Here is a 6,351-nt window from a genome sequence, read left to right on the forward strand (position 1 = left end):
AGTTTGTTGAATCTAAGGGTGTAATTATTACTATGTGCTAAATCTGTACATAAATAATTAAAAACAGTAGCACAAGGCTCATATCATGGAATCGTCTTAGAATAGACAAAAAAAATAGGAGTATCCAACAATAGTGAAACTAGTAGAAAAAAAAGTACATTTGCATTGAAATAATATTTATCTATATTTAACATTGGTAACTCTTCCAATGTTGCATCTGAAAGACCTAACATTAGACATATTTATTCTTTCCATGAATGTAAAAGTAGCTATGCAAAATTTGACACCAGAACTTTGCTTTCATTAGTCTGAGTGGCGCCAGACTGGTTGAAGCAATATTCTTACATTTACTACTGTATCATTTACTTGTTCTGCATCTATTTCATTGTTTATTCAAGCAGAAAATCACTTATGAAAAAGAATAGGATCATTTTGTGACATTTAAGATATGTTTTCTAAAAATGTGGATCTCTGTATAGATAGCAACTGGTTAAAGACCAACTCCCTACTTAGCCCCTTGCACCCCACTGCAAATCCCACCCTCTATTCCCAGAAGGTCCCACCAGCAATAGTTTATTCTATTTTGTTTTTATATACTTATCTTATCCAAAATCTTTTGTAAAGTTATGCAATGTTTATGCTCCATTTCCATCTTTAAGTGAGGGCAGCAGTCCTAAATGATGCAAAGGGCAGCCCTGATGTGATGAATGTCAGCGCTGCTTTATGCACCATTACTCCATGAACACGGCTTATGATGCACTGCACTCACACTATGTTTTTAGTCTTCTGCATTAAATGATACTTGGTGAAGAAAGAGTAATACGGCGAACAGAGTGCTTTTTATTAAATTATCCAAAAGTTGGACTATTTTTAAAACAACATCTAGAACAAGAATGCCATTAGCACTGGTTATCATTACCTAATGTCTAGCTTGTGAAGCCCACAGCCTTTTAATTATTAATAATTATAATATATTATTCTGTCTGGATTTGGTATCCTGTTAGCTGTTGGTATTGGATAAGCCTCCTATGCCATTGCTAATGCATGCTTCAAAGAAATTTAAAGAAGTTTGTCATATCAAGGGCTGCCAATGCCTACAATGTTAGTTGACTAGTTATCTCTGGCCTCATTGACCCATTACAAGTATTGTGAGTCAGAACTCTTGTTCTGCATGCTGAGCCTGTGACTCAGAAAGCATTCCCAGAATGATAGGTCAGTAATGGCTACCCCCATATTTCGCTCATGACAGTTTTACTTTATTATGGATCCTTTTGGTTGAAGATAATGTGTACAGTGGAGTCTTTAAAAAAATAAAGTTTGCCTGTGATAATTAAAACAGGACTGATATTTTAATAGTTCAGTCTTTTACTCCGGTATTGGAAAAGCAGGTGTGGAAAATGTAACTTCTCTTAGAACTGAAAAGCTGCACCCAAGGCCAATAGTTAAATAATTAGATGAAATACATACTGTATAAGGAAGCCAAATGATTTATATTTATGTCTATGCAGATCTGAGATTTACAAACCGATATATTACAGCACAGCCTCCATTATTTTATTGCACTGGTTGTGTGAAGTGGTACATCATGCAATATTTGTGAAAGCATTTATTAGACTGAACGAAATGAGGATTTAAATCCAGTAGGTCAACACTAAACATTTAAAAAAATACCATGATCCAAGCCAACATCAGAGCTCTTATCATATGATCGATGAATACAGCTCTGCAAAACACCCAAAATGGATCCATTGTTCCTTTGGCCTGTCACATGGTGGGTATTTGTATGTTGTTACATATAGAACTCATTTTAACCCCATGATCTAAGGCAGTTGCAGTTTTAATATGCAGAAAATGGATTTGACACACTTTTGCATACCTCACAACTTTCTAAAATAGGAAAGAAGGACACATTTTAATGGCCAACTGTATAGGCAGAGGATACACCCCTGTCACACTACAATTAATTCCTAAAAATAGACAGATCATCAGTGCTTCATGTGCGAAACCACATTTCTATGCCTTTCCAGGAATGTACCAAGGTTAGAAACAGCCATAAAAAAGATACAACAAAAAAAAACAAAATGTATCTATAAACAATTTTGCATAGAGTATGAAAGGGCTAAAAGCCTTGTATTTTTTATTATTCCCCTTTGCTTTCTGTAGCAGTACAGCAGCATGAAGAGAGAAGAAATCTTTTCAAAGTGGGGGAAAAATTTCCCTTAGTGAGTAACCACTAGTACTGCTTAATGGTATTGTTGTCTTTCCCAACTCCTGTACTAGTGACAACCATAAATTATCATTTTCTGCCCAGTTAAAGAGTAAATCTTCCTAGCCAGGGTACAAACAGAAATAAAACTGGCAAAGGCTATCACCCTTCACTACATTCCCTTTTTTAAAATAAATCTGTGGGTTTTGGCTGGGGTTGTGGGTGGAATAAGAATATGTAAATAATCTACAGTATTCATCATCCCCTAATCAAGTTATTCCTAATTAGGATTCGGTGGAACTCTAGGGTTCCTCCAGTGATATTTACAGGGTTCCTTCAACTGTTATAGACTGACTTCTTATCTGTTGGTTCCTGCATGGTTCCAGGGCCAATACCGCTTGACAGAGTCAGTGTCATGACACCAATGATCTGTTTATCTGCCTAAAAGTTTGGCATTCTAACAATCAAAGGAAAGGAAACTATCAATTGTGCAATGGGTTAGTAGATTAGATGTTAGAACTGATACAAAAACAAGGATCAATGTTTAAGAGATGTGTCCATCAAACATTGAATGATAATGTCCAAGGCTGCACATTCTGACCCAATTCGTGGTCTGACAAGCAAAATGTCTACTATAACCACTAGACCGACTATAACTCCTATTGGCTACTTGTTGTCAGATCGCGCTCCCCACTAGTTTTTTATTTTTTATCAGAGCAGGGGGTATGCATTTGTAATCAACTAAGCTCTATTGGGCTGCAGGTAAAGATTGAACGAAGGCATATAATAATTGCCCACCCATCAGTGTATGGCCACCCAAGGGGAATGTTCTTTACTTTTATCTTCTAAAGCCAGATACATTGTCTGGGAATTATGGACAACTGGAAAATGCTTCTTCTGGGGTAAAAAGGTTGAGACAAAAGAAGCATCTATCTCCTTGCAGTGCTAAGGAGGCCCCAAATGCAAATGTAACTTTCTCCAGGACGTTAAAGTCTAGCCTGTCTAAAAACAATTTAATTTGTTGATTAGAGCTCTGAATCCCCCGGCATTGGGAGAAACTATATTCCAGTGAATGTGCCCTTATATGTCACGTAGGCACTCTTATCAGGCAATGGGATGGAAGTTGACATAAAGTATATTCATGGAACATTTTAAAGTGTTAGGTGGCTGACAGGTTCACTTTAATTGTGATTAAAACATTTGGTCCTACATGGACAACATAAGCTGTAGTTTCCTGCAATTTTATGAGTCATTCCTCAAACAAGGGAAAGGGTGCCGGTTCCGCTGATAACAGGCATTTTCAATCTGCAGTCACATTATTCCCCAGTCCTTTCTAAATGATACACATTGGCCTTGTGAATATTAACATTCACAATTCATGTACTAACAAAAGCTTTCACTTTGCAACACAGAATGACAATGATTCACACTATGAATTGTTGTCCACTACAGTACTGGTACTATAACTAACCCTTTCTTGTGATAACGGAGTCATGGTGTTTTGGGATATTTAATGATTATAAAATGATTAATGTGAAAGTCATTGGGGGAGGGAGATGAGCAGGGACATCTGACCCAAGTGAGTCATGCAACTTACCCAGTGATCTGGGAATTCTTTGGCTCTGGGAGGAGGTCAGAACATTTGGCTTTGTTGTCTCTTCTGAACCCTTTCCTGGACAAGAATTTGGCTTTCAAATCCTTGTTTCAATGTTTAGATTAGCAGTATTTAAAAAGTAATATTTTTAAATTATTATCAATGAATTAATTAGACGTAAATAAAAAGATATACTACATCTAACAAAATAAAGTATTTGTGAACTCATTTACTCAAATTAGGTTTGCTGGGCTGTTCAATGGGTGCATGGTGCCAGGTATTGCTTGATCCAAGGTGAAACATGTCACAACACTCTCACCACATTACCAAAGTTGTGATTTACGTTGGTTTAAAGGGCCTTGCACTCATACCCATGGCACTGCCCATTCTACTGCCCAAGCTTTTGCCATCTGCATGGCTGTCAACTTCTCTTTGCTAAAGAGAAACTTTTAAAAGCCACCCAAAAAAGACATATGGTGTCCTTGTATTTTATAAGGGCACCATATGTCTTTTCACCTCAAGGGTTTATTTCTACTTTCTAAGTATTCCATGTATAAATATCTGCCTGGAATTCAGCTTAACATATAAACTGTACCATAAAGTCTTTAAACATACTTGTTTGGCCTTTTTACACACTTTCCTATATTTTAGAGATGCTGATCTCTGAAAGCCACTTCCTGTCTTTTTTCATGCAATCCAATGATGGCTGCATGGAAATTCTTGGAATGGGATTCCTGACACAACAGTGGACCGGTGTGTAGCATGTTAAAACAGATTCTTAATCTGCATAGTTGCCCAATAATAAGAACTGAATGCACAATGATCTTGCCATCATACCAGAATAATCTAGTAATACTTTAATAACAGCTTCAGATTTTAAAATATTGAAAATAACTTTTATAATTACATTTTAAAGATGATATAATTTTGTTGATTGTCTTTACATATACTTTAAGTGATTAAATCAATAAACTGTAACTCTACCCAAAGAGGATAGCTAAGTTACTGAATGGTGCAGGACATTGCTTGACGCCCTTCTGGGTCCTTTTACATTCCAGCATTGCTTTGACACTCAATGACCTATGGTTGAGTAATGGGTCTGTTTGTTGCCCCCAGACAACTGTTTTTGCTATATTCCTTTGGGCAATACAAACACTCCCTCTAGTGTGCATTATGGAATAGTGCAAGATCAAGTTTCCAAAATAATCCTTGCTATATGCATTGGACACATGTTATTGTACTATATCTGACCGTGCATGTGCTGGAAAAAACTTTAAACTAAATATTCCTAGAGGATGTAGTGATAGATAGTAAATGATGTTATCAATCTCAATTCCAATAAGTCGCTTCAAATGATGAATTGGTTAAAAGCCATTCCATCAAGTCATTGGGTCCTCATATTCCCTTACACATATAAATGATTTTTTATATTGTAAATGAGACACAAAATTCCTAATAGTTTTATCTCCTTGTGTCTGGATCATTCTACAGATCGTACATTATCAATGACATCATGTCTGGAATTGCTGTGCAGGGAAGCCTTTCACTGTCTGTTTACGATCATTGTAAACAAGCCAGGAGAATGCGTGCAATTTTCCATCAGGAATGTTAACACACAGCTGAAATAAAATACTAATTGTATGATAGGTATGGCTGAAGCTCTCTATATTTTGGAGGCAGCTAAATTCTTAAAGCAGAACTAAACCTTACAACTAAAAAAATGTGCAGATTCTTTATTGCAGAAGGGGCAAACAATGTCTGTTCTGCAATAGAACAAACTTACCTGCCTGTTTGCAAATTTTTCTATAGTGTACACTGAGTTTTGCATGCAATGGATGATGTCCCTGATATAAAGGTTTATTATATGTATAATTGTATAATCATAGAACCCTTGTATGACATTTACTGTGCACGTTTCATGCACAGGTTAAATCCAACATGGCTTGGCCACCTATTTGTATGACTTGTTAAATAACTTAATAATAATAATATCTTTGGTGTATTTATTGTCTTATTAGAAAGCCAAGATTGGTCCCAATTTGTTAACTGCTGGCTTCTTTTTAAAATCTCCCCATCAATCGGTGTGTACTATAAGCCTGATTAGTAAAGCTTCATCAGTAAAGCTGGGTGATCCAGCAAACCTAGAATGGATTTATTTATTAAATCAGGCCCTATGAATTAAGCTTCCTATGTCAGATGATTGATGAACACAGACAAAAAGCTGAGCTCATCTTCAGCTTCAGATTGATAAACTGCTCTTGGGGATCTAGCATTGTGCCCACCTATGGAGAAGAGAACAGCAAGGTGCTGCTCACTGATCCTACTCTTCTCTGTCTTCAGGTGAGCTGAGCTGGACTTTATAAGCAGCAACAAACAACATAGGGCTCAAATAAGAAAGAGCTTTTAAGTTCATTGGAAGGACTGGACAAAGTTCAGGTATAATGAATGCTTAAACAATGCAACCTGATCGCCTTGAAATTGAAGTGCAGAGATTTAGTGGAGTTGAAAGAGGTAATTTTCTACAGAAATTTAAAAAAAGTCAAGATGTTCA

At 36.5% G+C, this 6,351-nt stretch overlaps 1 protein-coding gene across 3 annotated transcripts in view; it reads left to right on the top strand.

The window, feature by feature from the left end:
* Positions 1–6,351, top strand: part of SEPTIN9 (septin 9) — a 174,287-nt gene that overhangs the window by 92,478 nt on the left and 75,458 nt on the right. The window lies entirely within an intron of this gene.

This window comes from Pyxicephalus adspersus, chromosome 3 (genome assembly GCF_032062135.1).
Source record: "Pyxicephalus adspersus chromosome 3, UCB_Pads_2.0, whole genome shotgun sequence".
In the NCBI taxonomy this organism is placed as follows: domain Eukaryota; kingdom Metazoa; phylum Chordata; class Amphibia; order Anura; family Pyxicephalidae; genus Pyxicephalus; species Pyxicephalus adspersus.